The following is a 22,852-nucleotide window of genomic DNA, read 5'->3' on the forward strand; positions in this document are numbered from 1 at the left end:
TGACTAACCCCATCTCTGTACCTCAACCATACAACTATCTGTAACGTCTCTCAGTCGAGCAGTACATTTCAAACACAGATTTAACCACAAAGACCAAGGAGAGTTTCCAATGTCTCACAAAGAAGGGCACCTATTGGTAGATGGGTAAAAAAAAGAAGCAGATATTCAATATCCCTTTGAACATGGTGAAGTTATTAATTACACTTTGGATGGAGTAGCAATACACCCAGTCACAACAAAGATACAGGCGTCCTTCCTAACTCAGATGCTGAAGGGGAAGGAAATCGTTCAGGGATTTCACCATGAGGCCAATGGTGACTTTAAAACAGTTACAGAGTTTAATTAATGGCTGCGATAGGAGAAAACTTAGGATGGATCAACAACATTGTAGTTACTCCACAATACTAACCTAAATGACAGAGTGAAAAGAAGGAAGCTTGGACAGAATAAAAGGAATTCACTTAATGTCCTGAATACATGTCCTGAATACAATGTTTTCAAGCATGGTGGTGGCTGCATCATGTTAAGGGTATGCTTGTCATCGGCAAGGACTAGGGAGTTTTTTAGGATAAAAAGTATTGGAATAGAGCTAGGCACAGTCAAAATCCGAGAGAAAAACCTGATTCAGTCTGCTTTCCAACACTCACTGGGAGATAAATTCCCCATTCAACAGGATAATAACCTAAATCACAAGGCCAAATATAAACTGGAGTAGCTTACCAAGATGACATTGAATGTTCCTGAGTGGCCAAGATACAGTTTTGATTTAAATCAGCTAGAAAATCTATGGCAAGACTTGAAAATATCTCTCTAGCAATGATCAACAACCAACTTGACAAAGCTTGAAGAGTTAAAAAATTATAATTAGTGCAAACATTGTACAATCTAGGTCTGCAAAGCTCTTAGATTTACCCAGAAAGACTCACAGCTGTAATCGCTACCAATGGTGATTTTAATATGCATTGACTCAAGGGTACTTATGTAAATTAGATATTTATGTATTTCATGTTGTATACATTTGCTAAAAACATGTTTTCACTTTGTCATTATGGGGTATAGTGTGTAGATGGGTGAGAAAAATGTTATCCATTTTGAATTGAGGCTGTAACAGAACAAAATGTGGAATAAGTCAAGGGTATTAATAATTTCAGAAGGCACTGTACAATCATGTAGAACCAGTCCTGATATGAAAAACACACTGAGGAAATAATATGGATATCATCACAGAGCAACAAAAAACAACGACAAGGAACACCACGCTATACAAAGACTTCAGTCTACAACTCTGGTTCTGATCATTCCAAAATACACTCAAAGGCAATCAACCTGTCAACTGTTCCTAAATGACCAGTGCTGGTTGAACAAATACAAATACATTGCATATACAGACACATAAACCAAGTGCCAAGATGTCAACCTGAACTTAACTATACGTTTTTTGTTTTACATGCATCTAAAAAGCTTAATTTATTACAGCATTCACCCTTGTAATCTGACATTATGAAAAAGATGCTAAGGCTGGAGAATTGGAAGGTGCCTTACCTTTCTCTGTGAGTGGCCGTTTAAAGGGGGAATAATCACTGCAGTCAGACAGATGGAGAGACAGACAGATGGATGTACAGAGACAACCCTGGGTTATGAGCTCCGAACAGCATCACGGCATGGACCTGTCTTATATCTACTACTGGGAGGAGTCAGGGGAAGAAGAGCGCAGAGAGAGAGAGCGAGAGAGAGGGGGGCGAGCAAGAGAGGGGGGAGAGGGCAAGAGAGGGGGGCAATCAAGAGAGTGGGGGGAGAGGGCGAGAGAGAGAGTGAGAGAGAGAGGGGGAGGGCAAGAGACAGAGAGAGGGAGAAGGGATGGAAAGAATGAGAGGGGGGAACGGGCAAGAGAGAGAGAATGAGGAAAGAGAGAGTAGAGAGAGAGAGAGAGAAAGAGGGGGAAAGAAAGTGAGAAAAGGGTAGATAATAACAGGTGGAAGAGTCCAGACTTCAATAAGAATAATGGGTGGAAGAGTCCAGACTTCAATAAGAATAATGGGTGGAAGAGTCCAGACTTCAATAAGAATAATGGGTGGAAGAGTCCAGACTTCAATAAGAATAATGGGTGGAAGAGTGGCGCCGGAAGAAATGGCTGCAGTTTTACGGGCGCCCAACCAATTGTGCTATTATGTGTTTTGTTTCGCGATATTTGTAAATGATTTTGTACATAATGTTTCTGCGACCGTTTCTTACGGCAGAAAAGAGCTTCTGGATATCAGGACAGCAATCACTCACCTCGGATTAGACAAAGATTTTTTCAACAACAAGCAAGACTCACATGACATTCTTCAAACACCCGGCAGGGCCGACATCCCAGTAATTCGCAAGAGGAAGCGACGCAGGTACAGAGGACGAAGAGCCGGATGCCTCATCAGGACCAACAGACGGCGAGTAGGAAAGCTGCCGTTACCATCAATATTAGTTGCCAACGTGCAATCACTGGACAATAAATTAGACGAGGTACGATCACGAATATCCTACCAACCGCACATCAAAAACTGTAATATCCTATGTTTCACGAAATCGTGGCTGAATGACGACATGGATATTCAGCTAGCGGGATACACGCTGCACCGGCAGGATAGAACAGCACACTCCGGTAAGACGAGGGGGGGGGGCGGTCTGTCCATATTTGTAAACAACAGCTGGTGCACGAAATCTAAGGAAGTCTCTAGATTTTGCTCGCCTGAAGTAGAGTATATTGTGATAAATTGCAGGCCACACTACTTGCCTAGAGAGTTCTCAGCTATACTTTTCGTGGCTGTTTATTTACCACCACAAACAGATGCTGGCTCTAAGACCATACTCAGTCAGTTGTATAAGGAAATAAGCAAACAGGAAACCACTCACTCAGAGGCGGCGCTCCTAGTGGCCGGAGACTTTAATGCATGGAAACTTAAATCAGTTCTACCAAATCTGCAACCAGAGGGAAAAACATTCTAGATCACCTGTACTGCACACACAGTACAAAGCTCTCCCTCGCCCTCCATTTGGTAAATGGACTCTAAGGACTCTAACCCGGAAGCTTACAAGAAATCCTGCTATGCTCTACGATGAACCATCAAACAGTCAATACAGGGCTAAGATTGAATCATACTACACCGGCTCTGATGCTCATCGGATGTGGCAGGGCTTGTAAACTATTACAGACTACAAAGGGAAGCACAGCCGCGAGCTGCCCAGTGATACGAGCCTACCAGACGAGCTAAATCACTTCTATGCTCGCTTCGAGGCAAGCAACACTGAGGCATGCATGAGAGCATCAGCTGTTCCGGACGACTGTGTGATCATGCTCTCCATAGCCGTTGTGAATAAGACCTTTAAACAGGTCAACATACACAAGGCTGCGGGGCCAGACGGATTACAAGGACGTGTGCTGCGGGCATGTGCTGACCAACTGGCTGGTGTCTTCACTGACATTTTCAACATGTCCCTGATTGAGTCTGTAATACCAACATGTTTCAAGCAGACCACCACCATAGTCCCTGTGCCCAAGAACACAAAGGCAACCTGCCTCTCAAAGCCATGTAGTGCTTTGAAAGGCTGGTAATGGCTCACATCAACAGCATTATCCCAGAAACCCTAGACCCACTCCAATTTGCATACCCCCCAAACAGATCCGCAGATGATGCAATCTCTATTGCACTCAACACTGCCCTTTCACACCTGGACAAAAGGAACACCTATGTGAGAATGCTATTCATTGACTACAGCTCAGCGTTCAACACCATAGTTCCCTCAAAGCTCATCACTAAGCTAAGGAACCTGGGACTAAACACCTCCCTCTGCAACTGGATCCTGGACTTCCTGACGGGCCGCCCCCAGGTGGTGAGGGTAGGTAGCAACACACGCTGATCCTGAACATTGGAGCCCCCCAGGTGTGCGTGCTCAGTCCCCTCCTGTACTCCCTTTTCACCCACGACTGCATGGCCAGGCACAACTCCAACACCATCATTAAGTTTGCCGACGACACAACAGTGATCACCGACAACGACGAGACAGCCTATAGGGAGGAGGTCAGAGATCTGGCCGGGTGGTGCCAGAATAACAACCTATCCCTCAACGTGACCAAGACTAAGGAGATGATTGTGGACTACAGGAAAAGGAGCACCGAGCACGCCCCCATTCTCATCGACAGGGCTGTAGTGGAGCAGGATGAGAGCTTCAAGTTCCTTGGTGTCCACATCAACAACAAGCTAGAATGGTCCAAACACACCAAGACAGTCGTGAAGAGGGCACGACAAAGCTTATTCCCCCTCAGGAAACTAAAAAGATTTGGCATTGGTCCTGAGATCCTCAAAAGGTTCTACAGCTGCAGCATCGAGAGCATCCTGACCGGTTGCATCACTGCTTGGTACGGCAATTGCTCGGCCTACGACCGCAAGGCACTTCAGAGGGTAGTGCGTACGGCCCAGTACATCACTGGGGCAAAGCTGCCTGCCATCCAGGACCTCTACACCAGGCGGTGTCAGAGGAAGGCTCTAAAAATTGTCAAAGACCCCAGCCACCCCAGTCATAGACTGTTCTCTCTACTACCGCATAGCAAGCGGTACCGGAGTGCCAAGTCTAGGACAAAAAGGCTTCTCAACAGGTTTTACCCCCAAGCCATAAGACTCCTGAACAGGTAATGAAATGGCTACCTGGACTATTTGCAATGTGTGCCCCCCCCCCTGCTGCTACTCTTTGTTTATCTTATATACATAGTCACTTTAGCTATACAATCATGTACATACTACCTCAATTTGCCCGACCAACCAGTGCTCCCGCACATTGGCTAACCGGGCTATCTGCATTGTGTCCCACCACCCGCCAATCCCTCTTTTTATGCTACTGCTACTCTCTGTTCATCATATATGCATAGTCACTTTATCCATATCTACTTGTACATAGTACCTCAATAAGCCTGACTAACCGGAGTCTGTATATAGCCTTGCTACTGTTGTTTTCAAATGTCTTTTTACTGTTGTTTTATTTCTTTATTTACCTACACACACACAGACACATACCTTTTTTTCACGCTATTGGTTAGACCAAGTAAGCATTTCACTGTAAGGTGTTGTATTCAGCGCACGTGACAAATACACTTTGATTTGATTTGATTTGTAATAATGGGTGGAAGAGTGCAGACTTCACTAAGAATAATGGGTGGAAGAGTGCAGACTTCACTAAGAATAATGGGTGGAAGAGTGCAGACTTCACTAAGAATAATGGATGGAAGAGTGCAGACTTCAGTAAGAATAATGGATGGTAGAGTGCAGACTTCACTAAGAATAATGGATGGAAGAGTGCAGACTTCACTAAGAATAATGGATGGAAGTGTGCAGACTTCAATAAGAATAATGGGTGGAAGAGTGCAGACTTCAGTAAGAATAATGGATGGAAGAGTGCAGACTTCAGTAAGAATAATGGGTGGAAGAGTGCAGACTTCAGTAAGAATAATGGATGGAAGAGTGCAGACATCAATAAGAATAATGGGTGGAAGAGTGCAGACTTCACTAAGAACAATGGGTGGAAGAGTGCAGACTTCACTAAGAATAATGGATGGAAGAGTGCAGACTTCAATACGAATAATGGATGGAAGAGTGCAGACTTCAATAAGAATAATGGGTGGAAGATTTGGGATTATTAGTTGTGAATTAGCTGCTCCTAGCCACCTGGTCCAGTTCAAACTGTGGGTCAGCTGCTGAGTCAGGGGCTTCCACAATAGGCCATCACTGTACGTCATCACCCCTTAAACACACTTACTGCATTCACCCAAACCCACCCACACCCACACATTTACACCCACACAAACATACACGAGTCGGGAGTCCTAAAAGCAAGAACATGACAGTGTTCTTCAAGGCCAGTTCTGACACCTGTCCTCAACCCTCCACCCCACCTGACTCACTCACTTTGTGGTCTCCAGAGAGTGTCTGTACGTACACACCACCATGTGTCCACCCCTCCACTACCAGAGCCTGTACTCTGCCCTCAGGGTCTTAGTGAATGGATAGAGAGGAGTGTGTCTCTCCTGTAGGTGGATGAATGCAGTAAGTGTGTATGGGGGGACCAAGATGACAGAGGGGAGGGAACGGGTGGATGTCCTGTCCTGTCTTCCACAGGCAAGCGTCAGCTCTGCCAGCCTTGGCCAACTGTCCTCTGAGGGGACTGTGTGTCTGAGGGAGGGGGGATTGTTACCTTAGACATCACCAGCCATGTCCAGCCAGTCAAATACTGATGACTAATGATTAATAACAAATGATTCATTATTAATGACTAATGATTAATAACTAAGAATTAATGACTAATGATAAATGACTAATGATCGATAATTAATGACTGATGATTAATGACTAATGACTGATGATTAATGACTGATGATTAATGACTGATGATTAATGACTGATGATTAATGACTAATGACTGATGATTAATGACTGATGATTAATGACTAATGACTGATGATTAATGACTAATGACTAATGATTAATGACTGATGATTAATGACTAATGACTGATGATTAATGACTGATGATTAATGACTAATGACTGATGATTAATGACTGATGATTAATGACTAATGACTGATGATTAATGACTAATGACATATGTGTAAAGTCAAGTAGTTAAAAACAGCTGAGTAGCCTCATGTTGCAGTGGTTCTCAACTGCTGTCCAACGCATTGCTCTTTTGTTGTCCTAGCCTGGCACTAACACACCTGTGCATTCATCTGGGCAGGACTGGAGTCAACCACTTAAACACTGTTCTAGTGTGCTTTGTTTTCAGTAGGTGGAGTTCCCTGTCATTCTCTGAAAGTGGGCTGTGGACATTCAGCCTGATAGAGCTCTACTGTACACACACACTTTGAGTGGCGGTGTGAAAGGAACATGTCAGGCTGTAATGAGACCGTGTGTTTGTCCCTGGCCTTCAATTCTCTTCCTGTTCCTTTAATGAAGCCTCAATAAGCCTCAGTCACCTCTCATTGTTTGTATGTTTCTGTTTGTATGTGTGTGTTTGTACAGTTGAAGTCAGAAGTTTACATACACCTTAGCCAAACACATTTAAACTCCGTTTTTCACAATTCCTGACGTTTAATCCTGGTAAAAATTCCCTGTCTCAGGTCAGTTAGGATCACCACTTAATTTTAAGAATGTGAAATGTCAGAATAATAGTAGAGAGAATGATTTATTTGAGCTATTATTTCTTTCATCACATTCCCAGTGGGTCAGAAGTTTACATACACTCAATTAGTATTTGGTAGCATTGCTTTTAAATTGTTGAACTTGGGTCAAACGTTTTGGGTAGCCTTCCACAAGCTTGGGTGAATTTTGGCCCATTCCTCCTGACAGAGCTGGTGTAACTGAGTCAGGTTTGTAGGCCTCCTTGCTCGCACACGCTTTTTCAGTTCTGCCCACAAATTATCTATAGGATCGAGGTCAGAGCTTTGTGATGGCCACTCCAATACCTTTACTTTGTTGTCCTTAAGCCATTTTGCCACAAATTTGGAAGTATGCTTGGGGTCATTGTCCATTTGGAAGAACAATTTGCAACCAAGCTTTAACTTCCTGACTGATGTCTTGAGATGTTGCTTCAATATGTCCACATAATTTTCCTGCCTCATGATGCCATCTATTTTGTGAAGTGCACCAGTCCCTCCTGCAGCAAAGCACCCCCACAACATGATGCTGCCACCCCTGTGCTTCACAGTTGTGATGGTGGTCTTCGGCTTGCAAGCCTCCCCCTTTTTCCCTCAAACATAACGATGGTCATTATGGCCAAACAGTTTTATTTTTGTTTCATCAGACCAGAGGACATTTCTCCAAAAAGTACAATCTTTGTCCCCATGTGCAGTTGAAAACCATAGTCTGGCTTTTTTTTATGGCGGTTTTGGAGCAGTGGCTTCTTCCTTGCTGAGCGGCCATTCAGGTTATGTTGAAATAGGACTCGTTTTACTGTGGATATAGGTACTTTGCACCTGTTACCTCCAGCATCTTCACAAGGTCCTTTGCTGTAGTTCTGGGATTGATTTGCACTTTTCACACCAAAGTACGTTCATCTCTAGGAGACAGAACTCGTCTCCTTCCTGAGCAGTATGACGGCTGCGTGGTCCCATGGTGTTTATACCTGCATACTATTGTTTGTACAGATGAACGTTGTACCTTCAGGTGTTTGGAAATTGCTCCCAAGGATGAATCAGACTTGTTGTGGTCTACAATTCTTTGGCTGATTTCTTTTGATTTTCCCAGGATGTCAAGCAAAGAGGCACTGAGTTTGAAGGTAGGCCTTGAAATACATCCACTGGTACACCTCCAATTGCCTCAAATGATGTCAATTAGCGTATCAGAAGCTTCTAAAGCCATGACATTATTTTCTGGAATTTTCCAAGCTGTTTAAAGGCACAGTCAACTTAGTGTATGTAAACTTCTGACCCACTGGAATTGTGATACAGTGAATTATAAGTGAAATAATCTGTCTGTAAACAATTGTTGGAAAAGTTACTTGTGTCATGCACAAAGTAGATGTTCTAACCGACTTGCCAAAACTTTAGTTTGTTAACAAGAAATTTGTGGAGTGGTTGAAAAACATGTTTTAATGACTCCAACCTAAGTGTATGTAAACTTCCGACTTCAACTGTATGTGTGTGTGCGTGTGTGTGTGTTCCCACTCTAAATAGTACAAACACCCATCTTTTCTCCATTGTCTGCCAGTAAAACATCTATCTGTAGCAATCCCTGAATCTCTGGTTTATTAGGACCTGACGCCAAGCCACACAGTCCACACCACACTCATCATGACCACTTCCTGTTAGCGTTGGCTCGCTATCTAGACCAGAGAGAGAGAGAGAGAGAGAGAGAGAGAGAGAGAGAGAGAGAGACACTAAAAGCATGGTGTCCAGTGGGTGTGAGTGAAGGGATATGAAGAACATTACAGGAGGTTTCAGCACCTTATTATCTCATTACAGAGCTGGGCCGGTGCCGCCAGCAGGCCTCTGCTCTCCTCCACCGCCAGCAGGCCTCTGCTGTGTCCTGAGAAAGTTTATGATTTCTATTATGTGTGACGTTGTCCAGAACCCCTGATGAGTGTTATCTATTTGTGTTTTGGTCTAACTGTTCCCCAGGAACGCTATTTAGAGGCTCAATGAAAACATGCTTAGAGTCCAACCAAAAACATCCTGTTGAAATAACTCAGTATTAACCATTGGAGAAAAAGGATCCCAGACAGAATGGCACATGTGCAGGAAATACAGTAATATGTTTGAATGTGTGAGAGTGCTTGTGTTTTGCTTGGTAAAGTGTTTTTAATGGTTCTATTTGTAATGTATACAGCTCAATCTGTGTCTAGTCTGCAATCTGTCATTGTCTCTCTCTCTGCTGCTCCCACTCCCGGGCTTTACTGCATTCCCTCCCTGCCTCGAGAATGTGTGTGTGCGCGCGTGCACATGTGTGTGTGAGTCATACAGCAGATACACAGTCAACGGGAATCCTATAGCTATTCATTGGTACTGAGACATTATTCAGTTAGTGTGCTTGCCAATTAAACATCATCCACCCCCCTGTAACTATGACATCTGGCCTACTGTTTACCAGGAGAGGAGAGGAGAGGAGAGGAGAGGAGAGGAGAGGAGAGGAGAGGAGAGGAGAGGACAGGACAGGACAGGACAGGACAGGACAGGACAGGACAGGACAGGACAGGACAGGAGGAGACTCCAAACCAATCAGCCTTTTAGGTTACTGTTTTATTACAGCTATTACTGTGGGAGTTGAGAGGCTGAGCCTGTCACCGTGGTAACGATGGATCAACCATCTCTCCTTTACGGTTCCACAGCCGTCAGGGCTCTATCTCTGATTGGTTGACACAGCTTAACTTTGCAAAACTCCCACATTACCACATTCTTCCTTACGTTCCCGTTCACCGTGTGGCAACACTGGAATTCCATGGGTAAACAGAGGAGTCAACATACCAACACTCCTGTCACACCATCCCATTGGGACAGAGAGGCATCCAGATGGTCTCGGCTGGGCCATGTTGGTTTCTCAGCACTTGGCACAGTGAAAACATGGGTCTGACTTTAAAGAGAGGGCTCCTTCAGAACAGTTCTCTACACAGTGACAAGTATTAATCACCCTCATCTCAGACCGTCACAGTCTCACGCATGGCTTAAAACAAGGTAATCTGTGGTATAGGTCACCATTAGGGCTGTGGCGGTCACACAATTTGTCAGCTGGTGATTGTCAAGCAAATGACGGTCGGTCTCACGGTAATTTACCCATAATTAGCGTAAACACATTTAGCATCTTCTGGCTTCCATGCATAGCCTACAAGCCACTGATGCAGACCTTTTGAACATCTACATTTTAAAAAGTATAATAAATCCATGTAATATAACTTACACCTTCACAATAAATCCATTATTTATTTTAGACAGGTCTAAAGAAACATGATATGAAGGAAATGTGGTCTATTTCAGAAGAACAGAATAGCATAAGTTGTCCTTTTGTCCTTCTGAGTTGTCCTTTTGTTAGGTCTTGATCTGGCTATGCTAAGTGGCTGGGCTACACTAGTTCATTTAGCAGACAGGATTTGCTTATAATTCCATGGCATTATTTTATATTATTTTATAGTATGAAGAATACAATTGAACAAAGCTGAATAAAATAGAAAGGATATTTTCTCCAAATGATTTGAGGGAGTGCTCACATGCGGCTATTCTTTGATGAGCAGTTAACAAAGAAAAAATCTCAGCAAAAAAAGAAACATCCCTTTTTCAGGACCCTGTCTTTCAAAGATAATTCATAAAAATCCAAACAACTTCACAGATCTTCATTGTAAAGGGTTTAAACACTGTGTACCATGCTTGTTCAATGAACCATAAACAATTAATGAACATACACCTGTGGAACGGTCGTTAAGACACTAACAGCTTACAGACGGTAGGCAATTAAGGTCACAGTTATGAAAACTTAGGACACTAAAGAGGCCTTTCTACTGACTCTGAAAAACACCAAAAGAAAGATGCCCAGGGTCCCTGCTCATCTGCTTGAACGTGCCTTAGGCATGTTGCAAGGAGGCATGAGGACTGCAGATGTGACCAGGGCAATAAATTGCAATGTCCGTACTGTGAGACGCCTAAGACAGCGCTACAGGGAGACAGGTTGGACAGCTGATCGTCCTCGCAGTGGCAGACCACGTTTAACAGCACCTGCACAGGATCGGTACATCCGAACATCACACATAGTCAGATTCTCGTTTATCGTCGAAGGAATGAGCATTACACCGAGAACTGTACTCTGGAGCGGGATCGATTTGGAGGTGGAGGGTCCGTCATGGTCTGGGGCGGTGTGTCACAGCATCATCGGACTGAGCTTGTTGTCATTGCAGGCAATCTCAATGCTGTGCGTTACAGGGAAGACATCCTCCTCCCTCATGTGGTACCCTTCCTGCAGGCTCATCCTGACATGACCCTCCAGCATGACAATGCCACCAGCCATCCTGCTCGTTCTGTGCATGATTATCTGCAAGACAGGAATGTCAGTGTTCAGCCATGGTCAGCGAAAAGCCCGGATCTCAATCCCATTGAGCACATCTGGGACCTGTTGGATCAGGTGCCTTGGTGGAAGAGCCGGGTAACATCTCACAGCAAGAAAGAACTGGCAAATCTGGTGCAGTCCATGAGGAGGAGATGCACTGCAGTACTTAATGCAGCTGGTGGCTACACCAGATACTGACTGTTACTTTTGATTTTGACAGTTGTGGGACGCGATAGATCCAAAATTAATACAACCACTAGCATCAAAAAGCTTTTTTACACAATGTGGCTGATGCAACAGATCAGAACATTTAGCTTAAAATTTTAATAAACTATTAGGATATTTCTTCACATTATAAGCGCAGCAATGCGCACACAGCAGTAGGCTATAAGCACGAATGTTCCATTAGCGGGAAAACATCAATATCAAAAGTGATGCAATTGTGCATGTATTGCTTTTATTATAAAAGTGCATTTTTATGGTGAAAATTATCTTCCCCAAACTTGAAACTCAAGCGCCGCTTTGCCAGTTAGGCTCTACACCCCTTATAAAGTGGATTAATATGCTAAATGTTTAGAAGTTATTTGGCCACTTTAGTTGTGATACAAACCTTATCAAAACATATAGGCCTATGGGCTAGGCTAGGCTACATGAGGTGTCCGTCTATGATTACGGAAAAGTCGCAAAAAAAAATTGTCTCTTGCCTTATGCTGGGCATCATTCACAAGTGATAACATATAATTCACAAGTTATAGGCTAATATTGTCACCCATCAGGCTATTGTTGATTTAATCTTGTCTTTACATATACAAAATAATATATGTGTGAAATGTGGTTTGATTTAATGGACCATTATCATGCATCTTGAAACAGGGGCAGGGGGAAAAATACATGTCATCTATGTACTTCAATAGCGAATGGAGGACTGCTTCTCCCCGTTGTTAATTTTTATGCCAGCCAGGTAGTCTAGACTCCTGTTGTAAAGAGAAGCAGTGTGCTTAATATTAGGAAAGCTGAGAAATAAATATAGTTGGCCTAGTCTATAGAAAGCTGATGGGATCCTCATCTTTTTAATAAAGGCCATCACTCTGTTTTCTTGCGTAATTACATGGCCTATAGAAATGTTGCGCAACATGAGCTCATGGACTCTCATGAAGTGTTTGATTAGATTTTTTATTAGATTTGGATTGATGTCAGAGTGATTAGAGCGAGTAGAGTGCTGAGTACCAGGCAGTTAACAAGTTTGGAAGACTACTAATGATCATCAGCAGCATCAGAGCTTGGAGAAGCCTAATTACCATGACTAAACGGTCACGTGGAATTTGACTGCTTTCGTGACTTGTGACCTCCGGTGTGACGGTAACGCGGTCACCGCAACAGCCCTAGTCACCATCCCTAATCCTGAGTCTGGAGAGCTTTAACAAACCAAAAACAGTGGTCACCAATGCTGGTCTTGGAGAACTACAACAGTGGTCACTAACCCTGGTCATGGGGAACTGTAACAGTGGTCACTAACCCTGGTCATGGGGAACTGTAACAGTGGTCACTAACCCTGGTCATGGGGAACTGTAACAGTGGTCACTAACCCTGGTCATGGGGAACTGTAACAGTGGTCACTAACCCTGGTCCTGGGGAACTGTAACAGTGGTCACTAACCCTGGTCATGGGGAACTGTAACAGTGGTCACTAACCCTGGTCATGGGGAACTGTAACAGTGGTCACTAACCCTGGTCATGGGGAACTGTAACAGTGGTCACCAACCCTGGTCATGGGGAACTGTAACAGTGGTCACTAACCCTGGTCCTGGGGAACTGTAACAGTGGTCACTAACCCTGGTCATGGGGAACTGTAACAGTGGTCACTAACCCTGGTCATGGGGAACTGTAACAGTGGTCACTAACCCTGGTCCTGGGGAACTGTAACAGTGGTCACTAACCCTGGTCATGGGGAACTGTAACAGTGGTCACTAACCCTGGTCATGGGGAACTGTAACAGTGGTCACTAACCCTGGTCATGGGGAACTGTAACAGTGGTCACTAACCCTGGTCATGGGGAACTGTAACAGTGGTCACTAACCCTGGTCATGGGGAACTGTAACAGTGGTCACTAACCCTGGTCATGGGGAACTGTAACAGTGGTCACCAACCCTGGTCCTGGGGAACTATAACAGTGGTCACTAACCCTGGTCATGGGGAACTGTAACAGTGGTCACTAACCCTGGTCATGGGGAACTGTAACAGTGGTCACTAACCCTGGTCATGGGGAACTGTAACAGTGGTCACTAACCCTGGTCATGGGGAACTGTAACAGTGGTCACTAACCCTGGTCATGGGGAACTGTAACAGTGGTCACTAACCCTGGTCCTGGGGAACTGTAACAGTGGTCACTAACCCTGGTCCTGGGGAACTGTAACAGTGGTCACTAACCCTGGTCATGGGGAACTGTAACAGTGGTCACTAACCCTGGTCATGGGGAACTGTAACAGTGGTCACTAACCCTGGTCCTGGGGAACTGTAACAGTGGTCACTAACCCTGGTCATGGGGAACTGTAACAGTGGTCACTAACCCTGGTCCTGGGGAACTATAAAAGTGGTCACTAACCCTGGTCCTGGGGAACTATAACAGTGGTCACTAACCCTGGTCATGGGGAACTATAACAGTGGTCACTAACCCTGGTCCTGGGGAACTGTAACAGTAGTCACTAACCCTGGTCATGGGGAACTGTAACAGTGGTCACTAACCCTGGTCATGGGGAATTGTAACAGTGGTCACTAACCCTGGTCATGGGGAACTGTAACAGTGGTCACTAACCCTGGTCATGGGGAACTATAACAGTGGTCACTAACCCTGGTCATGGGGAACTGTAACAGTGGTCACTAACCCTGGTCCTGGGGAATTGTAACAGTGGTCACTAACCCTGGTCATGGGGAACTGTAACAGTGGTCACCAACCCTGGTCATGGGGAACTATAACAGTGGTCACTAACCCTGGTCATGGGGACCTGTAACAGTGGTCACTAACCCTGGTCATGGGGAATTGTAACAGTGGTCACTAACCCTGGTCCTGGGGAACTGTAACAGTGGTCACTAACCCTGGTCATGGGGAACTGTAACAGTGGTCACTAATCCTGGTCCTGGGGAACTATAACAGTGGTCACTAACCCTGGTCCGGTGGAACTGTAACAGTGGTCACTAACCCTGGTCATGGGGAACTGTAACAGTGGTCACTACCCTGGTCCTGGGGAACTGTAACAGTGGTCACTAACCCTGGTCATGGGGAACTGTAACAGTGGTCACTAACCCTGGTCATGGGGAACTGTAACAGTGGTCACTAACCCTGGTCCTGGGGAACTGTAACAGTGGTCACTAACCCTGGTCCTGGGGAACTAAAACAGTGGTCACTAACCCTGGTCATGGGGAACTGTAACAGTGGTCACTAACCCTGGTCCTGGGGAACTGTAACAGTGGTCACCAACCCTGGTCCTGGGGAACTAAAACAGTGGTCACTAACCCTGGTCATGGGGAACTGTAACAGTGGTCACTAACCCTGGTCCTGGGGAACTATAACAGTGGTCACCAACCCTGGTCCTGGGGAACTATAACAGTGGTCACTAACCCTGGTCATGGGGAACTGCAACAGTGGTCACTAACCCTGGTCATGGGGAACTGTAACAGTGGTCACTAACCCTGGTCCTGGGGAACTGTAACAGTGGTCACTAACCCTGGTCATGGGGAACTGCAACAGTGGTCACTAACCCTGGTCATGGGGCGAACTGTAACAGTTGTCACTAACCCTGGTCCTGGGGAACTGTAACAGTGGTCACTAACCCTGGTCATGGGGAACTGTAACAGTGGTCACTAACCCTGGTCATGGGGAACTGTAACAGTTGTCACTAACCCTGGTCCTGGGGAACTGTAACAGTTGTCACTAACCCTGGTCCTGGGGAACTGTAACAGTGGTCACTAACCCTGGTCATGGGGAACTGTAACAGTTGTCACTAACCCTGGTCCTGGGGAACTGTAACAGTGGTCACTAACCCTGGTCCTGGGGAACTGTAACAGTTGTCACTAACCCTGGTCCTGGGGAACTGTAACAGTTGTCACTAACCCTGGTCCTGGGGAACTGTAACAGTGGTCACTAACCCTGGTCCTGGGGAACTGTAACAGTGGTCACTAACCCTGGTCCTGGGGAACTGTAACAGTTGTCACTAACCCTGGTCTTGGAGAAGTACATGGTATGCTGGCTTTTTTTCTTTTTTTTACAGCTCAGCACAAAGAGAAATTAAGTATTTCTAACTATTTGAAACTCTTGCTCCCTGTTTGTGCTTGGTTGCAAATTAATGTTTGCACACCATATTGCTCTCCGAACCAGCAGTGGGACAAGGGTAAGATGGTCGGATGAATGTGGGATTCACAAAGTTCATCTGACCCTACTCGTGAGGGGGTCCCATCCTGGGCTTGAAGAGACCTTTCCCCCCTCTCCCTCCCCTGGTTCTCTGCTTGGTTGTTAGGGGCACGTCGTCACACTTCACATCCCACACCTGCTACACCCAGGGCGGGTAGGAACCACTACCCTACCCCCTTACCCCCAACCCTAGGACAGCCAGTAAATCAGTCAAGGTAGAAATTTAAGAGCCCCCAGTGCCACGTTAAAAGTGCCACTCTCAACACCAGCAAGGCCCAACATTTGTTTGATTGTTTTTGTAAAAACAACCCTGTTGCTTGTTCACTGGGGGCTAGCATGACTTCAACATTCTCCTCTCCCAGAACACAGACACACACACACACACACACACACACACACACACACACACACACACACACACACACACACACACACACACACACACACACACACACACCAGAGTTGGTGTCCATTTTATTTAAATTTCAGTCAATTCAGAAAGTGTGGTGGGGTAGGAGAGTTCAAAATCCCATAACCTCACCATATCTTAAAAATGTGAGTGTGTGAAGTACCGTAATTTCACAGTCACTTAGTTCACATAGCTATGCTACTACCCTCCTAAAGCTAACTGCATAATGGGTCCATTACTACAGACTCTGATGATTCAGGTTCTCCTAAAGACACCCTCCTCACCCCAGTCAGCTAATAGTCCCGTGCCCAGACTATGTAGGAAAGGGAACTAGCTTGGTGTCACTATTCAATAACCTTAGCTTACTGGATCTCCAAATCGTGAAAATGAGTACCACAAACTAGAGCATAAGTGAAGCGTGTACTATGTATTTCCCATCACGCTCTATTGCAGGTTGATTTTTAGAAATGTTTCTTTCAATATCTTGATTAATACATCTTACGCTACTCAAATACAGTGACTTCGGAAAGTATTCTAACCCCTTGACTTTTTCCACATTTTGTTACATTATGGTCTTATTCTAAAATTGATTAAATAAGAACATTTCTGAGCAATCTACACACAATACCCAATAATGACAAAACGAAAACAGGTTTTGCGATTTTTTTGCAAATGTATTAAAAATAAAAAACAGAAATACCTTATTTACATAAGTATTCAGGCCCTTTGCTATGAGACTCAAAATTGAGCTCAGGTGCATCCTGTTTCCATTGATCATCCTTGAGATGTTTCTACAACTTGATTAGAGTCCACCTGTGGTGTATTCAATTGATTGGACATGATTTGGAAAGGCATACACCTGTCTTTTTAAGGTCCAACAGTTGACAGTGCATGTCAGAGCAAAAAAACCAAGCCACGAGGTCGAAGGAATTATCCGCAGAGCTTCGAGACAGGATTGTGTTAAAGCACAGATCTGGGGAAGAGTACCAAAACATTTCTGCAGCATTGAAGATCCCCAAGAACACAGTGGCCTCCATCATTCTTAAATGGAAGAAGTTTGGAACCACCAAGACACTTCCTAGAGCTGGCCGCCCAGCCAAACTGAGCAGTCATGGGAGAAGGCCCTTGGTCAGGGAGGTGACCAATAACCTGATGGTGACTCTGTCCGAGCTCTAGAGTTCCTCTGTGGAGATGGGAGAACCTCCCAGAGGGGCAACCATCTCTGCAGCACTCCACCAATCAGGCCTTTGTGGTAGAGTGGCCAGAGGAAAGCCACTCCTCAGTAAAAGGCGCATGACAGCCCACTTGGAGTTTGTCATAAGAAACATAAAGACTCTAAGACTATGAGAAACAAGATTCTCTTGTCTGATGAAGCCAAGATTGAAGTCTTTGGAGTGAATGCCAAGTGTCACGTCTGGAGGAAACCTGGCACCATCCCTATGGTGAAGCATGGTGGTGGCAGCATCATGCTGTGGGGATGTTTTTCAGCAGCACGGACTGGGAGACTAGTCAGGATCGAGGCAAAAATGAACTGAGCAAAGTACGGTGAGATCCTTGATGAAAACCTTCTCCAGAGCGCTCAGGACCTCAGACTGGGGTGAAGGTTCACCTTCCAACAGGACAACGAACCTAAGCACACAGCCAATATGCAGGAGTGGCTTCAGGACATGCCTCTGAATGTCCTTGAGTGGCCCAGCCAGAGCCCAGACTTGAACCCGATCAAACATCTCTGGAGAGACCTGAAAATAGCTGTGCAGCGATGCTCGCCATCCAACCTGACAGAGGTTGAGAGGATCTGCAGAGAAGAATGGGAGAAACTCCCCAAATACAGGTGTGCCAAGCTTGTAGTGTCATACCCAAGAAGACTCAAGGCTGTTATCACTGTCAAAGGTGCTTCAACAAAGTACTGAGTAAAGGGTCTGAATACTTATGCAAATGTGATTTTTCTGTTATTTATTTTTAATACATTTGCAAAAATGTCTAAAAACCAGTTTTTGCTTTGTCATTATGGGGTATTGTGTTTAGATTGAGGGAAAGTAGGCTGTACAGCCTTTGGAATAAGGCTGTAATGTGAAAAAAGTCAAGGGGTCTGAAAACTTTCTGAAGGCACTGTATATTCCAATCTGTTATTTGGACTTATTTATTAAGTGTTAAGAACATGTTAAGAACAAATTATTATTTACAATGACGGCCTACCCCGGCCAAACCTTAAACCAGACGACGCTGGGCCAATTGTGCGCCGCTCTATGGGACTCCCAGTCACGGCCGGTTGTGATACAGTCTGGAATCGAACCAAGGTGTGTAGTGACGTCTCCAGCACTGAGATGCAGTGCCTTAGACTTCTGTCACTAGCAAACACAGTCATGGTTGGTACTGGTATCTAAAAAATCCACTCGAAAGGTCTTCGAGGGCCAAAATATTTCTGGTTTTGGATTTTTGAACGTTTCTTCAAAGAACCATCCCATTTATGGTTCTTCAGGGACCTCAAAATAGTTCCCCTATGGCATCACTCTCAATAACCTTATTTGATTCCAACTTTATGAGTTTACTGTGAATGTATAGGCTGTCCACACACACCCCCATATACAGCTGGCCCGTACACAAAGACCAGGCTTCACACTGCAGTGTCGCAGTAAAGTTCCCCTTCACACAAACATAAGCACACACGCAAACACATAGGCACAGACACACACACACACACACCTATTCATGCCACTTGACAGGACCCGTCCCATAATCCCTTGCCTCAATCAACAGACTGTAACATTCCTGCCTCTCGGCCAGGGCTGCCAACAGATGACATCACCATCACTGAGGGGTTTACAAGGTTTAGGGCTGGGGGGTACAGGGGGCTTGGTAGGGCGACCCCAGTTCAAAAGAGTGCTTCTCCCATGGGTGGACATCAAAACAGCATTGTATCCAACTGACAGGTTTTATAGGCCATTGAACATAAACAGAATGATTCAACTTTGTGAATGACTTGGGCGTCATGCTTGTAAATGAATGTATGTGTGTGTGTGTGTGTGTGTGTGTGTGTGTGTGCGTGCGTGCGTGCGTGTGTGCGTCTATCAAATCAAATTTAATTTGACACAATTATACAGCCGAATACAACAGATGTAGACCTTACCGTGAAATGCTTACTTACAAGCCCTTAACCAACAATGCAGAGTTTTTAAAAAGAAAGTAAGAAAGATTTGCTATGCTAAAGGAAAAATAGTAACACAGCAAAATAACAATAACGAGGTTATATACAAGGGCGTACCGGTACCGAGTTAATGTGCAGGGGTACGGTAATTGAGGTAATATGTACAGTACCAGTAAAAAGTTTGGACACACCTACTCATTCAAAGGTTTTTCTTTATTTTTACTCTTTTCTACATTGTAGAATAATAGTGAAGACATAAAAACTATGAAATAACACACGTGGAATCATATAGTAACCAAAAAATTGTTAAACAAATCAAAATATATTTTATATTTGAGATTCTTCAAAGTAGCCACCCTTTGCCTTAATGACAGCTTTTCACACTCTTGGCATTCTCTCAACCTGCGTCACTTGGAATGCATTTCAATTAACAGGTGTGCCTTGTTAAAAGTACATTTGTGGAATTTCTTTCCTTGTTAATACGTTTGTGCCAATCAGATGTGTTGTGATAAGGTAGAGTTTGGTAAAAAAGTCCATATTATGGCAAGAACAGCTCAAATAAGCAAAGAGAAATGACAGTCCATCATTACCTTATTAAGGTCAGTCAATTCGGAAAATTTCAAGGACTTTAAAAGTTTCTTCAAGTGCAGTCGCAAACACCATCAAGCGCTATGATGAAACTGGCTCTCATGAGGACTGCCACAGGAACGGAAGACCCAGAGTTACCTCTGCTGTAGAGGATAAGTTCATTAGAGTTACCAGCCCAAGTAACTGCTTTACAGAGTTCAAGTAACAGACACATCTCAACATCAGAGGAGACTGCGTGAATAATTGTTTAATTGCTATATTGTAATTACTTCACCACCATGGCCTATTTATTGCCATAACTCCCTTCTCTTACCTCATTTGCACTCACTGTATATAGACTTTTGTTTTCTTTTCTTCTACTGTATTATTGACTGTATGTTTTGTTTATTCCATGTGTAACTCTGTGTTGTTGTATGTGTCAAATTCCTATGCTTTATCTTGGCCAGGTCGCAGTTGGCCAGGTCGCAGTAGCTTACCTGGTTAAATGAAGGTGAAATAAAAAAATAAAATCAGGCCTTCATGGTCCAATTGCTGCAAAGAAACCACTACTAAAGGACACCAATAATAATAAGAGACTTGATTGGGCCAAGAAACATGAGCAATGGACACTAGACTGGTGAAAATCTGTCCTTTGTTCTGATGAGTCCACATTTGAGATTTTTGGTTCCAACCGCCGTGTCTTTGTGAGACGCAGAGTAGGTTAACGGATGATCGCTGCATGTGTGGTTCCCACCGTGAAGCATGGAGGAGGAGAAGGAGGATGGATGGTGTGGGGGTGCTTTGCTGGTGACACTGTCAGTGATTTATTTAGAATTCAAGGCTGACTTAACCAGGATGGCTACCACAGCATTCTGCAGCGATACGCCATCCCTACTGGTTTGCGCTAAGTGGGACCATCACTTGTTTTTCAACAGGACAATGACCCAACACACCTCCAGGCTGTGTATAGGCTATTTGACCAAGAAGGAGAGTGATGCAGTGCTGCATCAGATGACCTGGCCTCCACAATCCCCCAAACTCAACCCAATTGAGATGGTTTTGGATGAGTTGGACTGCAGAGTGAAGGAAAAGCAGCCAACAAGTGCTCAGCGTATGTGAGAACTCCTTCAAGACTGTTGGAAAAGCATTCCAGGTGAAGCTGGTTGAGAGAATGCCAAAAGTGTGCTAAGCTGTCATCAAAGCAAAGGGTGGCTACTTTAAAGAATCTAAGATATAAAATATATTTTGATTTGTTTAACACTTTTTTGGTTACTACATGACTCCATATGTGTTATTTCATAGTTTTGATGTCTTCACTGTTATTCTACAATGTAGAAAATAGTCAAAATAAAGAAAAACCCTTGAATGGGTAGGTGTGTCCAAACTTTTGACTGGTACTGTACATGTAGGTAGGGGTAAAGTGACTATGCATAGATAATAATCAGAGAGTAGCAGCAGCGTATGTGACGGGTGTGAAGGAATGTGAATGTATGTGTGTGTGTGTGGTCAATATGCATGTGTGTGTGTGATTTGTGTGTGAGTGTTGGAGTGCCAGTGTAGTAGTATGTGTGATTGTGTGGTTAGACTCCAGTGAGTGTACATTGAGCCTATGCAAGAGAGATTGTTATTAATAATAAATAATAATACAATATGGGGGTCAATAAAAATATTCAGGTAGCCATTTGATTAACTCTTCAGCAGTCTTATGGCTTGGGGATAGAAGAGGTTATGGAGCCTTTTGGTCCCAGACATGGCGCTCCGGTACCGCTTTCCATGCTGTAGCAGAGAGAACAGTCTATGACTAGGTTGGCTGGAGTCTTTGAACATTTTTAGGGCCTTCGTCTGACACCGCCTGCTATAGAGGTCCTGGATGGTAGGAAACTCGGCCCCAGTGATGTACTGGGCTGTTCGCATTACCCTCTGCAGCATCTTGCCGTCAGATACCGAGCAGTTGCCATACGAAGCGGTGATGCAACCAGTCAGGATGCTCTTGATGGTGCAGCTGTAGAACTTCTTGAGGATATGAGGTCCCATGTCAAATCTTTTCAGCCTCCTTAGGGGAATTGGCATTATCATGCCCTCTTCACTACTGTCTTGATGTGTTTGGACCATGATAGCACCTTTGTGATGTGGACACCAAGGAACTTGAAGCTCTCGACCCGCTCCACTACAGTCCCGTCGACGTTAATGGTGACATGCTCGGCCCTCCTTTTACTGTAGTCCACGTTCAGTTCATTTGTCTTGCTCACGTTAAGGGAGTGGTTGTTGTACTGGCACCAGACTGCCAGGTCTCTGACCTCCTTCCTTTTGGCTGTCTCATTGTCGTCTGTGATCAGGCCTACCACTGTCGTGTCGTCAGCAAACTTAATGATGGTGTTGGAGACGTGCATGGCCACACAGTTGTGCATGAACAGGGAGTACAGAATGGGACTAAGCATGCACTCCTGAGATGCCCCCGTGTTGAGGGTCAGCGTGGCGGATGTGTTGTTGCCTACCCTCACCACCTAGGGGTGGCCCATCAGGAAGTCCAGAATCCAGTTGCAGTGGGAAGTGCTCAGTCCCAGGGTCCTTAGCTTACTGATGAGGTCAGAGGGCACTATGGTGTTGAACGCTGAGCTGTAGTCAATGAACAGCATTCTCACATAGGTTTTCCTTTTGTCCAGGTGGGAAAGGGCAGTGTGGAGTGCAATAGATATTGCATAATCTGTGGATATATTGGGGCGGTATGTGAATTGGAGTGGGTTAAGGGTTTCTGGGATGATGATGTTGATGTGAGTC

General features: G+C 44.7%; 1 protein-coding gene across 2 annotated transcripts in view; it reads right to left on the reverse strand.

The window, feature by feature from the left end:
- LOC106586699 (collagen alpha-1(VIII) chain) overlaps nt 1–22,852 on the reverse strand; it is a 95,225-nt gene that overhangs the window by 26,636 nt on the left and 45,737 nt on the right. Inside the window, exon 1 of one of the 2 annotated variants that reach the window (XM_014174245.1) lies at nt 1,543–1,659. The exons of the other annotated variant lie outside the window; for it this stretch is intronic. The gene's annotated coding sequence lies outside the window, so the exon portion shown is untranslated. Of the gene's footprint in view, nt 1–1,542; nt 1,660–22,852 lie in introns of those variants that run through there. 2 annotated transcript variants of the gene reach the window in all.

This window comes from Salmo salar, chromosome ssa25 (assembly GCF_905237065.1).
Source record: "Salmo salar chromosome ssa25, Ssal_v3.1, whole genome shotgun sequence".
NCBI classification, from domain to species: Eukaryota; Metazoa; Chordata; class Actinopteri; order Salmoniformes; family Salmonidae; genus Salmo; species Salmo salar.